Below are 15,799 nucleotides of genomic sequence, written 5' to 3'. Positions count from 1 at the left end.
TTCTATTCCTGGTGCCGTCTGAAAAAAATGAAAACAAACAAGTAAAACAAATGAAAAATCCCAGGGAAGCTGACATGGCTCAGTGGTGAGTACCAGTTTTCCACATATGAGGTAGCCCTTAAACAAAAAAAATAAAAAGAGTGGGCATCACCATCTGAGAATCCTCAAGACTGAATAATTAACAAACATAAAGGCAGAATGCAACAATGAACTAAAGTAGTTTTATTATTATTCTAGCAGTGGAACAACTTGTATCACTGATATAAAGGCTGTGGCAGCCTCCCTGGCGCTGAGAGATCACTACCAAGTACCAGCTGATGATGTAACTAGAAAATGACCTTGAATAAAAGGTTCAACTTGGACCAGCAGAATATCCCTGTCTACATATAATAACAGGAGTTAAAAATGCTTTTTGACCTAAATTAAGGTGGAAATGGAAAGGACAAATGAGTTTATATGGCTATGAGTCTCTAAAAAAGAGTCTGGAAGTTATCAGAAGGATTGCCCTTATGCACACCTGAGCAGAGTCTCAGAGACAAAGTAGATACAACCCCAGGTATTGGTTCTTTTGAGGGCTAAAGAGACCCACAGGTTTTATGGTCATGGCAGAGGGAGTTCACTGCCATGTCAGTTGGCCCTACTTTGGAGTTGGTGTTTCTGCGTGATGGAGCTGGACTCAGATGTGATCTCTTTTCACAATCCTTCCCTGTTACTTTACCAGAATTGTAGTTGGTGCTGGGGTTTAAGATATATCTAGGGGATCTGAATCTCTGGACTGACAATATGATAGTCAGGCCCTGAGCCTCAACAGACTTCAGCTCCTACACTCTGATTTATTGGACTTACCCCACTCAGCTAACATGGAGCTGAAGAATGTCAACCACCACACCATGGAGCCAAGAGTGCCTACAACTGAAAGCAGGAGGATTTCATCCAGTATCCATGTGGAATCTAAGCCCCCTCTTGACATAGATGTGGACTGGACACAACCAATCCAAGGTCCACAGGATGGAGGAATACAGTAAGGATTAGAGTGGACTTACTGATATTCTATTCATGAACTATTGTGGCTAGTAATCGAGAGAATGTGGCATTGGTGTAGAAAAAGTGGCCATGGTTGCTGCTGGATGCAGGGAATGGGAGGAAGAGATGAGATGTGGAGGCATTTTTGGGACTTGGAATTGTCCTGGGTGGTGCTGCAGGGACAATTACTGGACATTGTAGATCCTCCCATGGCCCACTGGATGGAACATGGGAGAGTATGGGCTATGATGTGGACCATTGACCATGAGGTGCAGCGATGCCCAGAGATGTACTCACCAGATGCAATGGATGTGTCATGATGATGGGGGAGAGTGTTGCTGTGGGGGGAGTGGTGGGGTGGGGTGGTGGGGGTGAATGGGGACTTCATACTTTTTGAACGTAATATTTTTAAAAAATGACTTTAAAAAAATAAAATTAAAAAAAAAAAGGCAGTGGCAACCAGAGCCTAAGGGGAAGGAAAAGGAAGAATAGGTATAATATGTGGCATTTTGGAGAATTGGAACTGTCCTACGTGACAATGCAATGACGGATACAGGCCATTATTCATTTTGTCAAAACCTATAAAATTGTGCATGCAAAGTTTAAACTATAATGTGAACTATAGAACAGGCTTAGCAGCAATGCTTCAATATATGTTCATCAATTTTAAGAAATGGGCGGCAGACTTGGCCCAGTGGTTAGGGCATCCGTCTACCACATGGGAGGTCTGCGGTTCAAACCCCAGGCCTCCTTGACCTGTGTGCAGCTGGCCCATGCGCAGTGCTGATGCGCGCAAGGAGTGCCATGCCACACAGGGGTGTCCCCACATAGGGGAGCCCCACAGGGGCGTCCCTGCGTAGGGGAGTCCCATGCACAAGGGGTGCGCACTGTAAGGAGAGCTGCCCAGTGCGAAAGAAAGTGCAGACTGCGCACCGCACACACGGAGAGCTGACACAACAAGATGATGCAAAAAGAAACACAGATACCCGTGCCGCTGACAACAACAGAAGTGGTCAAAGAAGAAGACACAACAAATAGACAAAGAAAACAGACAACTGGGGTGGGGGGTGGAAGGGGAGAGAAATAAATAATAAATAAATCTTTAAAAAATTTTAAGAAATATACCACAGTAATGAAAGATGTTGTTAATATGGAAAAGTATGGGAAGAGAGGAGGTAGGGTATATGGGAATTCCTCTATATTTTATATGTAAAATTTTTGTAATCTAAAGCTTCTTTCAAAATAAAATAAATTAAAACTACAATTATGATACAATAAAAATTAAACAGTGTTATGAACACATTTGGCTTGAAATGTCTCTAAGACATCAAAGGATGAAGTCAACTTTCATTTGGATTATTGAGTTTGACATTTAGAAATGTAATTTTGTGAGTCATCAGCATACAGATAACATTTGAGCTTATGAAGATGGACTTAGCATTAGGGGAAAGGAGTGAAGACAGAGGCAAGACAGGCCTGAATGGAACCCTAAAAAAACCTAGCATTTATGGTTCACTTTGAAGGACCTAGCAAATCAGAATGGAGGGAAGAATTAATGAAATATAAGGAAGGACTTAAGAATAAAGAATCTTCTTACCTACTAGAGGAGAGTATTTTTAAAAAGGAAGAAGTGATAAACTCATTGATACTTCTGAGAACTGAATATAAATGATGAAAATGGGGTTTCTCACTATATTTGGTAAATGGAAGTTGGGGTTTGATAAGTATAGATTCTTACATATTATAAACTTCTAAGTGATTTGATTATTATCATATACAGGTGTCAATTCAAGTTTTTAAAAGAATGCTAACATAAAATTTTTAATGAATGAAAAAATATTTCTGTGTATTGTATATTAGTCACTTTTACTGAGTTGTGAGGTGATGACAAACAAGCACAGCATCTCAATTCCTATATTTTACTTCTTGTTCCTGTTACTTAATATTGACCAGGTGATGCTAGTTCTGTTGCATTTTCTTCCTTCTGAAATCCAAGGTGAGGTAGAGTATTAGTCAGCCAAAAGGGTGCTGGTGCAAAATACCAGAAATTGGTTGATTTTTATAAATGGTATTTATTTGGGTAGGAGATTACAGATACCAGGCCATAAGGCATAAGTTACTTCCCTCACCAAAGTCTATTTTCATGTATTAGAGCAAGATGGCTGCTGACGGCTACAAGGGTTCAGGCTTCCAGGATTCCTCCCTTCCAGGGTCTTGCTTCTCTCTGGGTTCAAGGTTCCTTTCTTCCCAAGATTTGCTTCTTCCTGGGCTCAGATTTCCTCTCTTCCTGGGGTTGGCTTCTCTTTCTTCTGTTAGCTTACTTCCCTGGCTCCAGCTTAAGGCTTCAGCATCAAATTCCAACATCAAAAACCCTTAAATCCCTCCTTTGCCATGCCTTTTATCTATGAGTCCCCACCCACTGAGGGTATTCAATGCTCTAATAATGTGGCCCAGTCAAAGCTCTAACCGTAACTTAATCATGCTCAGGTACAGACCAGATTACAAACATAATCTAATATCTATTTTTGTAATTCATAACCATATCAAACTGCTACACTCCACCCTCTGAATTCTAAAAAGACATTACAATATTCAAAAAAAACTTTAAATCAGTAACAATGCAAGTACTAAATCATATGACAATCAATTTAAAGAAATAAAGTTTGTCTTGGGGAAAGTTCTGTCTGCTATAGACTTCCTAAACCTACAAAACAATTTGTATGTTTTCAATACACAAATGGACAGACAAAGGATAAACAGTTTCATTACAATAAGGAGAAATTGGGAGGGAAACATGAGTAATAGGTCCTCTACAGTTCAGTAAACCTGCAGGGCATCCTCTATTTGATTTCAAAGTCTGAGAATCATTCTGAAGAAGATGGTTTCTTCTCCTTGGGACCATATGGGAACCAACCCTTTCCACAGGCTTGCCCAACAGCCATTTTCTTGGTTCCATCCTCATCAAGCATCTGGCTGTCACCCAAGCTCCAGACCTCTCCATCCAAGAGTATTGGGGTGATTGCCACATCTTCCCAGTCTTTGGGTTAGAGTCTTAACCCTCCTCATTCAGTGGTATGAAGACAACATTCCCCCTAAACTTTGCATACAGGCTCAACCCTTTCAGCGCAATGAGTTGACCACCTTGCCTTCTCTAACCTTTGGCATACAGACTCAACCCTCTCAGAGCAATGAGTTGACCACCTGGTCTTCCCTAACTTTTGGCACAGAGGCTCAACCCTCACAGATGAACGACTTGACCACCTGGCCTTCCATAACCTTTAGCATACAGGCTCAACCCTCCCAGAGCAATGAGTTGACCACTCATTTCTTCCCTAACTTTTGGGGACAGGGTCACCCCTCTCAGAACTGTGGGGTACTGATCTCAACTGCCCTAATCCTTGGGGAATGTGCTCCTCCATCTCTGTACCTTGAGGTGACAAAACTCTCCCAAAACATTGGGCAGGAACATCCACTCTCTTCAACTACAGGGGCTGCAAACTCACTCTCTCTGTACACATGAGTGGGGTTCCTCTCTTGGCCCAAGGCGATGTCTTAATTCCAGATCTCAGCTTCCATGGTTTTCCTCTTAAAGCTCTTTCTCCTTCAATCTCTCCCTTCCATGTCCCTGTTAGTCCAAGCTGATGGTGGTTTTGTTCATACAGGTTTCTCAAAAACCTTGTTGGTTTGCATGCAGGAAGTGGGGATCCAAACCATCAGACAATAAGACTTTCCACAAGTCTTCCCAACATAACTGCATCTTCTATCTTGATTTATCAGTTCCAAGCTTAGTTAAGTCCACCAAATGGGGCACTTTCATCTGGGATCTAGATTTCAAGAATCTTGGGATTTCCAGAATCAGTTTCTGTTTTCTGTGTGCCCAACAGTTGAGTCCTCAGCACATCTCTCTCATCTAGGATTTTGTTATAAGCTGCAAATAGAAGCCAAGCCACATTCTCTGTGTTTACATTGGAAATTTCTTCAGGCTTGCCATTTTCAAATTCTGCTTTCCATAAAACACCAGGAATTAATCTTTCTAAGTTGTCTGCAACTTTAAAGCATGGATTGCCTTTTCTCCAGTTTCCAATGATAGTTTCATCATTAACTTCTAAGGCATCACAAAAAGTCTCTTTCACATCCATCTCACAATTATTTCCTTATAAGCCCTTATCAAAAATAACTTTAGGTTCTATATTGCTACCAACTGTCTCTGCAAAGCTATTTAGACCTTTTTCACCAAGCATCTCACAATTCCTCCCAAAATACCCCTTACCCATTTATAAAACCATTCCAGCATTATGGTAATTATAAAAGCACTTCTCCACTCCTTGGTACCGAATTATGTATTAGTCAGTGAAAGGGTACTGATGCAAAATTCCAGAAATTGGTTGGCTTTTTTAAAGGGTGTTTATTTGGGGTAGGAACTTAGAGATACCAGGCCACAAGGCATAAGTTATTTCCCTCCCAAAAGTCTATTATCATGTGTTGGAGCAAGATGGCTGCTGATGGCTGTGAGGGTTCAGTCTTCCTGGATTCCTCCCTTCCAAGGTCTTGCTTCTCTCTGGGTTCAAGGTTCCTTTCTTCCCAGGACTTGCTTCTTCCTGGGTTCAGGTTTCCTCTCTTCCTGGGGTTGGCTTCTCTTTCTTCTGTTAGCCTACTTCCCAGGCTCCAGCTTAAGGCTTCAGCATCAAACTCCAGCACCAAAACTCCAACATCAAAAACCCTCAACTCTGTCATTTGCCATGCCTTTTATCTGTGAGTCCCTACCCACAAGGGGTGGGGAGTCAACACCTCAATGCCCTAATGATGTGGCCCAATCAAAGTCCTAATCATAACTTAATCATGCCCAGGTACAGACCAGATTACAAACATAATCCAATATCTACTTTTGGAATTCATAACAATATCAAACTTCTACAGGTAGTATTCATGACTAAAGGTATATACAGCTACTAGCAGAGAGAAAAGAATGATAGAAACCACAGAGTTGCTTTTCAGGTTTCTACTCAGAAATTCACTTGTCACTCCTCCTCACATCATTTAACAAAACAAATCACATGGTTAAGCCTGATGGCAGTGGAATTGCTAAGGATAAATATTTTATATTGTAAAAAGTGGGACTGCCTACTATATAGGCAGCAAATAATTGGAAGAAGTAAGACAATTTACCAGACTCCTCTCTTGTTCATAAAATACTTGCTTCCTTATCTTTTACTTGAAAAAGAAAAAGAAAACTCATCATCCTCAAGGAAGATATCCAATGTTCCTTTAAATTACAATATTAGACTTAGAGTCAAGAATCTTACAGTTTCTACATCAGGTTTGAATGTGGCTCCTCATGATGCAGGGACCTACAAGCTTAAACAAATTTTCTGTACCCAACACTTCCAACATAAATTAATTGAACAGACAGTAACTACAATAAACATTCCTATTCAAAAGGATGAAAAAGAGAAGACACATAGAAACTCACATTTAAGCATTGCCACTAACTGTGGATTATAGTTTACATTAGAGTTTGTACTCTGTCTCATGTAGTTATGTAAGTTATGGCAAAATATATAATGGCCTCTATTTCAATGCAATGTCATGCAGGACAATTCCAATATCCTGAAAATGCCTCCATATTACACCTATTTTTCCCTATCCCATCCTTCTGGTGGCCACTGAATCCACATCAATGATAAAATGTCTTCCATTGCTAGACTAACAATATATCTAAAGTAGAATAATGATAAGTCTACTTTAGCCCATTGTTCATTCCCCAGTCTTGAGGATTTGGGGATAGTGATGTCCACTCTGTTTCTAATTGAGAAGGGGCTTAGATCCCATGGGGCTGATTGATTGAAGTATGTTGTTTGCACTTGCAGACACATGCTGTTCTTTGTGATGTGCATTGTCCATTATTGTCTGCTTTCTAGTTGTCTTGGGAGTGTCCAATGAAATGAAGTATAGGATTTGCAACTCTCCTGAGATTCACGGTTCAACTGGCCCATGGACTGATCAAAGATTTAAGAGCCTGGGACATATATTTAACATGTATAGTGCTAATTATGGGTTCAAGTGAAAGGCTCAGAAAAGCCATTTGTAGAGAACCTATAAATAAGTCACGCACGGGACCATAAATTTCAAGTAAGGTCCACCGACAGGATGCCAATTCCTGAGCCTGCCTGTCATGCATATAGTGTCTGGATGCCTCTAGAGCCTTCAAGAGTTTCCCTATTTGAGGTACTGTTTACTGTGACAGTCAATGAGATCCTATTGATACATGCATAAGTGTAATCTCTGGAATGACTTCCCAATTCACTTTGAAATCTCTTAGTTATAAAAACTCATTCATATTTTATCATTTCCCCCTTTTAGTCAAGGTCTTTTTCCAGATTCATTGCTAGTTGACACTTGGTAATAACTCCTCAGTGCCAGGGAAGCTCATCCCTATGAGTCATGTCACAATGGGGGGAAGTAGTGCATTTGAAGTATTATGACATGGGTTAACATGGATGAATCTTGAAGACCTTATGTTGAATGAAGTAAGTCAGGCACTGAAGGACAAATATTACATGATTTTTCTGGTATCAAGTAAATTGAGCAGACTCGCAGAAATAAAGTCTGATAGATAGGTTTACAGGAGACAGAAAGAGTGTAGACGGCAATGAGCTTATTCCCAAATGGGCAAATTGTATGATAAAATGGAAGGGTGTGGTTGGGTGGTAGATGAGTATGAGAGTGGTGCAGTGATGTGATTGAGTTCAGTGGAGCTGGTCTATGAGGGGGAGTAGGCTGCAAGGGTTGGATTGGAGTATACACGGAACTGGGTGAAGGATGGGAGAAAGAACAGGTGAACTCAGGATTTGCAGGTCTGTGGTTAAGACTAAAATTTTGGGATTTTTTTTTTTGACAAATATGGCAGGGGAGGGTTACTTGTATAGGGTGTTGGGTGTAGGGGGTATATGGGACAGGGCACACCTGGGGCATGCCTCTTTGGAATATAAAAGTGTTCATATTGTCATAGTGTGTTATATTAGTGGGTGGAGAGCCACCCAACAAATAAGAAAATATTAAAGACTGATCCTGGGGAGTCTTGCTATGTTGCACTTCCTTTGAATGACCCTGACTTGCAAGCCCAAAGAAACCATATTAACAGTAGGTCCATGAAGCTGGACTAACATTCCTGAGCCTAAAATGTCAAGGACCTATCCCTGCTTAGGATATCAGCTTTTCCAATCTCAGGTGTCCACGATGAACTTGGAGAAAGTGAATCCCTAGCCTCTTAATCCCAAAGATGATATTGTTACCTAGAGGTTAATAATAAATCATTTCCAAGAAAAGTAAACATGGTGGATTGTTTCCTCATGTGCAATACATCCCAATGATCTCGATCATTCTCCTCTAACTAACTAAGGTGGGTACTTCACCATTAAGAATCATTGGTGAAGTATCTCTGGTGGTCTAATAAAGCTGCCATTTTGACATGATTGTGAGCATTAATGCTAATGATCCCAAGATGGCTCAGCAATATAGGAGCTCCACAAGGCAGATTGCCTAATTTTACCTTTAGAAATATAAGTATCACAGTGAGGTAAAGAGTGACTTTTATTCATTGTTTTGATCTTGGTTATAATCATCAAAAAAATGATATATTAAAAATATCAGGAACAATCACCTTTGGCAAACAGTTCATTGATAACCGAATGACTCTTTCCCTTCCACATTTAGGTGTGCAGTGATAAGTGGCAGCACAAAAATTGAGGAAAAATAAAAATAACAAAAATTAAAATCTTCTTAGTATAGAAAACAAAAGGCCTGACATATATTACTTAGATGTAATGATAGTTTACACCAGATGTCTTATCTGTTAGGTACTCTGTCTCCAGTTCTCAGATATTCAACAACAAAAAATATAGCAGTATTTACCCTGTTCCAGGTTCTATACAGGGATCATGGCAGAGAGAGAGAGAAGACACCTTTTCCCAGCACTGAGAAGTTAGTATACTGATGGAAGAAATAGGCAAGAAACACATGAATCATGACTAACACACATGTTACAGCCTGATTCTGAGATGAAGATCTTTGTTGCTTTCTTCTGGTTTTAGGGACTAAATCTGGGATTATGAAGTTGAAAATATAACTCCTCTTTGACTTCTGTCTACTCCTACCGAAGTGTTTATTCCCTTTTTTCAGCTATGAAATGAATCTCAAGTATGGACAAAAAAGATTAAATTCTGTATAATTAGGTTTGGAAATTAGGTAAGTTTTAGAATCTTGTAGTTCAGGGAGGCTATATTAAGCACCTCTTGGTTTAACATCTTCCTGGCTCAGATTTTGGTCTCTAGGACTTCTGAAATGGTTTTTGTTTTCTTATTTCTTTCTTTGTTTTCTATTTTGTAGATTTTTCTATTATCTGATTTGTGTCCAAGCTTTTTCCTTAAGATTTATGCATTCCCTCAATTCCTATAATCAAATATGAAATAAAGTTGATTTCCTAGTTACTTATCTGATTAATTATCTCAGTCTCTAAATCTATTCATACACTTTAATCTTCCAGCTACTCATTCCTGACCTACTTTTTATTCACTGAAACAGAACTTAATGGATTTCCTAAGGCCCAGCAAGGGCACTATTCTTAAAAAAACAGAACTTAATACTTCGTTCTGGATCTTATGTGTTCTTCTAATTCCTTAGTGATCATTAACCTTTTCATATATAACAATGCCTTAACTATGTCGTAATTGAATTTTGAATGAATTGTATATTTTACCATCAGAGTTAGAAAAAGGCTAAGAAGTTAGTCTGAAATGAGGTCGTTTTTTTTTTCTAAATCTGTTTCCAAAATGTTACTGTTGACATTTTGTGAGTGATAGAAGCTTGGCCAAAATGAAAATATATACCATCAATGAAAAATACTAGAAATGCAATGGTTTGTATGAATTTTAAATGGTCCGTATTATTTATACTATTGCATCAAAATATGAGATAAACATGAGACTTCCAGCTACAGCAGAGTAAAGAAGCCAGCAAATCTATTCCAAAATACAAAAATAAAACTGGATAAAATTGTCAAAAACAACCATTTCAGGGGACTGAAAATTGACCAAGTTAAACAACAAAATGAAAGTGTTTTTCAAGAAAAACCTGCTAGGACTATTGTTCAAAAGAATGGGAGACTGTGACTTTCTTGTCTGCAGCTGCTTCCATACCTCCATCCCTCAGAATGGTCTTTGAGAACTGTAGTGTTACCAGCATGGGACTGGGCATGAAAACCAGAAGTCTTTCTGTAAGAGGGAGCAAATATGTGTTTGGGTGAGGGTAAAAATCTGCAGCAGTATTCTCAGGAAAAATAAGAAAATCCACAACATGCTAGCCATTGTTCATGGTCCAGGTTGGGACAAGCAGCAAGCCATACAGAAACTTAAAGGAATTCTGGCATTGAGAGAGCCAGAAAAGAGCTATTCTCCACTTATCTGTGGCTGTCTGGAAAACTATGTGCATGTGTCAGAGAAATCTAAGAGGGTCCACTGGAAAGTAAAAGTCATGGTAAATTTGAGAACTGGCTGGTCTTTGAATACAATCCCCAACTCACACACAGCTCCACTGGCAGAGCATGGAAATATTACTGGATCAAAGTGACTGAGCACAAACTAGGCTAACATAATTTGCTGATCTCTAAACTGTGCAGACACAGGGCTGACACCTTAGGAACATATGCTACAAAATTTAAAAAAGGAATAATCAGAGCAGTGACACTGACAACCACACACCACAAGGGAGACAAATTCCATGGTCCTTGAAAGTTACTAAAAAGCAACAGCAGGAAGTGGATGTGGCTCAGGAGGCTGGGCTCCCACCTATCACATGTGAGGTTGCTGCTTCAGATCCTGGTGCCTCCTAAATAAAATAGTGAGCTGGTACAACGGCCAGGTGCAGTGAGCTGACACAATAAGATGATGCAACAAGAGACCCGGTGAGGAAAAACAGAATGAGTGACTCAAAAAAACAAGTGGAGGTGGCTCAAGGGTCTAGTCACCTCCATCCCATTTCAGAGGCCCTGGGTTCAGCTCCAGGTGTCTCCTAAAGTAATAAGGGGGATGAACAGACACAGTACATGTAAAACAACCAGGGCTAGAAGAAAAACAATAAACAAAATAAACCTTTTAAAAAAAAGCAATAGCAACAACACTTCAGAAAAAAGTCAAGATGCAGAAGTGCTACAATATCATCTAAAATATTCAGTTTTCAAAAAAAAAAATATGACATGAAAAGAAACAGGATTTACCCTATACTGAGAAACAAAGGACTCAATAGAAATTGATTTAAAGAGAAATTAGAATCACAAAATTCAATAAAGTGAATTGCTACCATTTGTTATTTCAAAATATAATCAATGCAATAACCATAATAAAAATTAATAGTTTAATTGTGATTTTTTTACCATTGTGAGATTGAGACACAATGGTATTAATTTGCTTATCTGCTCTGAGACTTATAAAATGATAATGGATGGTACATTCCTCATAAGGACATAGGAATTAAAGAAGAAAGTGGCCCTAACATATATAACAACTTCGTGAGAGTTGCCCAGTATTCTAAGAACTGTCACTATTTACATAAATAAGCTCTGTCAAGACTATAGGAATAGCAATGGTTGCCTTTAGCCAGGACCCTGAAATGTGATATCAGAAAACAAGCAGAGAAATAAAATAACTTCTATTCTAGTCTTTAATCCATGATATATTTATTCTCTATTAACTTCCCCTTGTTACAAGACACATGCTTTATTCTTGATTGACAGATAGTTATAGTTACATAAAGAAAGAGAAGAAATTCAAAACAGGACTCTAAATTATGCTAGAACATTGTAAATGCTGTACACATATAAACTATTATTAAATAGAGATCTCTTAATCCCTACTTAATTTCATGGAAACTAGAATAAAATTCTTGAGGGGGGGGGATTCAGAGGTGAGGTCACTATGACAAGGAACAAGAAACCTCAAATCTAAATGACTTAAGTAAACACAAGAGCTGAGCATATAAAATCAGTCTTTTCTCAGCATTTGTTAACAGTCTTCCTTGGCACAATATGGCTGGTTACTCATCACTTTTTCACATTTGAGGAACAAAGGATCATAAATCAGAGTCTTAAGTGCAATGGGAAGTATTAGGCTTCCCTCACCTAAATGAATATGATTGCAGATGTAGGGGGAATCTATGGCTATTATTTCTTCTGGCAACCTACTCAAGAGCCCTAAAAAATATGAAATGATCAAGGATACTGTTACTAGATGAGTGATTCACACAACTCAACTGACAGTAATTTGGTGAAGATTCCAGAAGTCAGGAGATGCTGAGTAGCTGAAAATGAAGGACTCAGCCTGGCAACTATGGCCAGAAAGACCTATCTGGGTATGGAGAGGTACCTCAGGGGAGGCTGGGCAAGACGACCTTCTATGGAGAATGAGGGTAGGACTAGATCTCAAGCAGATCACTAGAAGAGCCAGCACAGAACCAAGACCATAGAGCAATGGTAGGTTCCAGAGAGAAAAGTAAGAGAAAGAAGAGAGTTAAGGAAGGTCAATGGCTGATTCTTAAAGAAACTGTAAGAATGATTTCTTTGGAAGCAGGATTCTTCTTATGTTATAGTGTAATCAATTATTTTGAGTTCCTACAGATTTTTATACTATTTCTAATTAAGTTTTCTTATTAGATTTCTTTTCTTTCTTTTTTTTTTCCATTTGAAGCATCCACCATTATTCTCATCTCTAAGATAAGGACATTGTGGTTCAGGAATACACACACATTAACAAGTAAAAAGTGACATTAGAGCTCCAAACTAGGTGCTTCGACCTCAAGTTCAGAAAAGGTCAATGAAAGGGCAACATGCCGTGGATCCTGATTAGAATAATACAGCTAATGAGATTCTTGCACTCTGGAGAGCTGAAAAAAACAGTGAAAACATAGCCTAGAGAAACAAAAAAAGCCTAGATTAGGGCCAGGGAAAGAAAATTTTAGATTAAAAATTCATTAGATATGGATTAGAGCGGACTAACTGAATTCTATTCATGAACTATTATGATTAGTAATTGAAGAAAATGTGGCATTGGTGTGGAGAAAGTGGCCATGGTGGCTGCTGAGTGTGGGGAGTGGGAGGAAGAGATGATATGTGGAGGCATTTTTGGGATTGGAGTTGTCCTGTGTGATGCTGCAGGGACAGTTACCAGACATTGTATGTCCTCCCATGGCCCACTAGATGAAATGTGGGAGAGTGGGGCTATGATGTGGACCATTGACCATGAGGTGCAGCGGTGCTCAGAGATTTATTCACCAAATGCAATGAATGTCTCATGATGATGGAGGAGATTGTTGCTAGGGGGGGAGTAGTGGGGTGAAGGGGGTGGGAGGTATATGGGGACCTCATATTTTTTTAATGTAATATTTAAAAAATAAATAAAAACAAAAAATTCAATAGAGACTGCCGGCTGAGGGAGTGGCTGGACAGCTAGGACTTCAGTAGGAAGCATGGAAGGGGGCAGAGGTAACCATTTCCAATTCCCAACCAGGAACCCTGAATTTGTAGATGGGGCTGCTTTGAGGTGCCTGCCTCTGAAGGACTAGAACAACTGTTAGCCTCAATACAACAAGTGTGGATTACCTTATGGAGCTTCCCTCATCCACCAGAGCTGAATAAATCTAATTTTCCTCAAGGGGATTATGGAGAATTTTATTGTGAAATCAGTTGTTAAGACTTTTGCAAAGCTAAAAGATTAAAAACTAGTAGATGCCAGTAACAATAACTTCCAGTTAGTCAATGAAATTCTTGAAGGTATCACTCCTCTAATAAATGTCGATGAAAAAGTGGCAAAACTGGCTAGTGTATCCAGAGTCTCAATTACAGCTATTTGTAAAATGTCATTTTGATTATAATCCATACAACGATAAACAGATACCCTGCAAAGAAGCAGGATTGAAGTTTTCAAAAGGAGAATTTCTTCTAATATAAAAGGAGAAGATTCAAATTGTTGGCAGGCTAGCCAAGTAAAAGAGGGAGGAAGTGAGGAAGCACTAGACTCATTCCAAGGCAGTTCCTGGAAGAGAAGAGAAAGGCATTTGTTAGAAGAGACTGGGATAACTCAAAACAGTTCTGTGGAACCCTAAGTTAAAAAAAAAAAAAGAAAAGAAAGAAAAGAAAAAAAGAACAAGAAAGAAAGAGATGTATTTCACCATCAGAAGTGCCAGAGGTACAGAATTTGATCATCATGAAATGCAGATATATGAAGAGGTAGCCAAAATGCTCTCCTTCCCGGGAAAGACATTAGTATTGATAGGAGCCTAAGGTGTGGGCTTGAAAAACAGGTTGAGAGCACTGAATTTCACAGACTTGGAACTACAGTGCCATTTATTTCATGGAAACCAAAGATGCGCAGATGTATAAATTTCTGTCACCATCTGAAATGGAAGCAGCTATTAAAGCTGGAAGGTATTTGCAACTGGGGAATATGAACGAAATCTCTGTGGAACCAAGATGGATTCCATTCTTGAAGTTGTTCAAGCTGGAAGAATGTGCATTTTGGATGTCAACCCACAAGTACTGAAAGTGATGAGGACAGCAGAGTTCATGCCCTGTTTTTATTTATCACCATCTGAAACTAAAGACATTATGTGCCATGTGCAAAGCTGTGGTGGATGCTGGAATCACTACCAAGCTTTTGACAGACTCTGACCTGAAGAAAATAGATGATTCCTCTGCAGATTCCTGTGATGTTTAAAGATGCCTCTAAGTTTGCAATTGGGGGGTTTTGTGAAAGATCATTGTGCTTTTTCTTCCTCATAACCTTTGCTTTCTTGATAATATTTTCCGCAATCTGTCTAGCCGCTACCACCCCAGAAGATTGTAACCACGGCCCCCCATGCCGCCATCGCTCTCAAGCAGCTCCAGCCCTGCTAAACGGCCCGCAACCCGCTTTCCCCAGCCCGCGGCCTGCTTTCTAACATCTAATAACGTTTCTGCTTTTGCCTCCCCATACTTCTGTGGAGCTTCCTCCTGTCTCGACCTCACTCGTCTTCTCAGCCATCCAAAGCGTCCCTTCTCGTCCCCCGACCCCCTCCTTTTATAGCTTGAACCCCCATTGCATTGCAGATTGGGCCGCCCCATGTCGGCCCGCCCCGTTAACATCGGCCTCTCTCGCGCTCGTGGAGACTTTGGCCTTCTTATTGTCCTCGCCTACGTCTCCACCACTCCCGACGCTGCTGCCACCACCATCACTGGTGCCCTGATGCAACTTGTCCTCACCGCTGCGATCCTGCAGACCATCATACAGTCTGCCTCTACCGCTCTTCGCCACCAAGAAGAGATCAACTACCTGCAACGCGCTGTCATCCTGGACTTTTAACAGCAGATAGACCTTATAGCCGCCGAGACCAACAAGAATTGGACATTGGCCACCCTTGCTTGCAATGGCAAGATACCGCCCCCAAATTGTACATTTATATCCCCAGCATACTCACCTCCCTCTTCAGCCCCGCTTCCCTCATTGCTTACTGCCTCTTGGGCCTCGGCTATTTGCTACTGCTGCCATCCTGGCCTTTATTTGAAAAGAAGGGGGAAATGCGGTCACCCCTCGGGCTGAAGTGTGCTTTGCTGGTCTGGCGGGGGAGCAGCCGAGGCAGGCCAAGCCGCTGCCCCCATAATAGGGTGGCTGGTCGGACTCACCGCCACCCCCGAAGGGAGCTCGGCATGGGCGCAGAGTGTCCTCGGGTCTCCCCTTCTCGGCAGCCATGCTTC

At 40.3% G+C, this 15,799-nt stretch overlaps 1 pseudogene; it reads left to right on the top strand.

Moving 5' to 3' along the window:
- The first annotated feature begins 13,858 nt into the window (after positions 1-13,858).
- LOC105746128 (protein PALS2 pseudogene) lies at positions 13,859-14,783 on the top strand (annotated as a pseudogene).
- The last annotated feature ends 1,016 nt before the right edge of the window (positions 14,784-15,799 follow it).

The sequence above is a fragment of the Dasypus novemcinctus genome, chromosome 10, assembly GCF_030445035.2.
Source record: "Dasypus novemcinctus isolate mDasNov1 chromosome 10, mDasNov1.1.hap2, whole genome shotgun sequence".
Classification (NCBI taxonomy): Eukaryota; Metazoa; Chordata; class Mammalia; order Cingulata; family Dasypodidae; genus Dasypus; species Dasypus novemcinctus.
The sequence above is the reverse complement of the archived record's forward strand: the minus strand, read 5'-3'. Positions and strand labels throughout refer to the sequence as shown.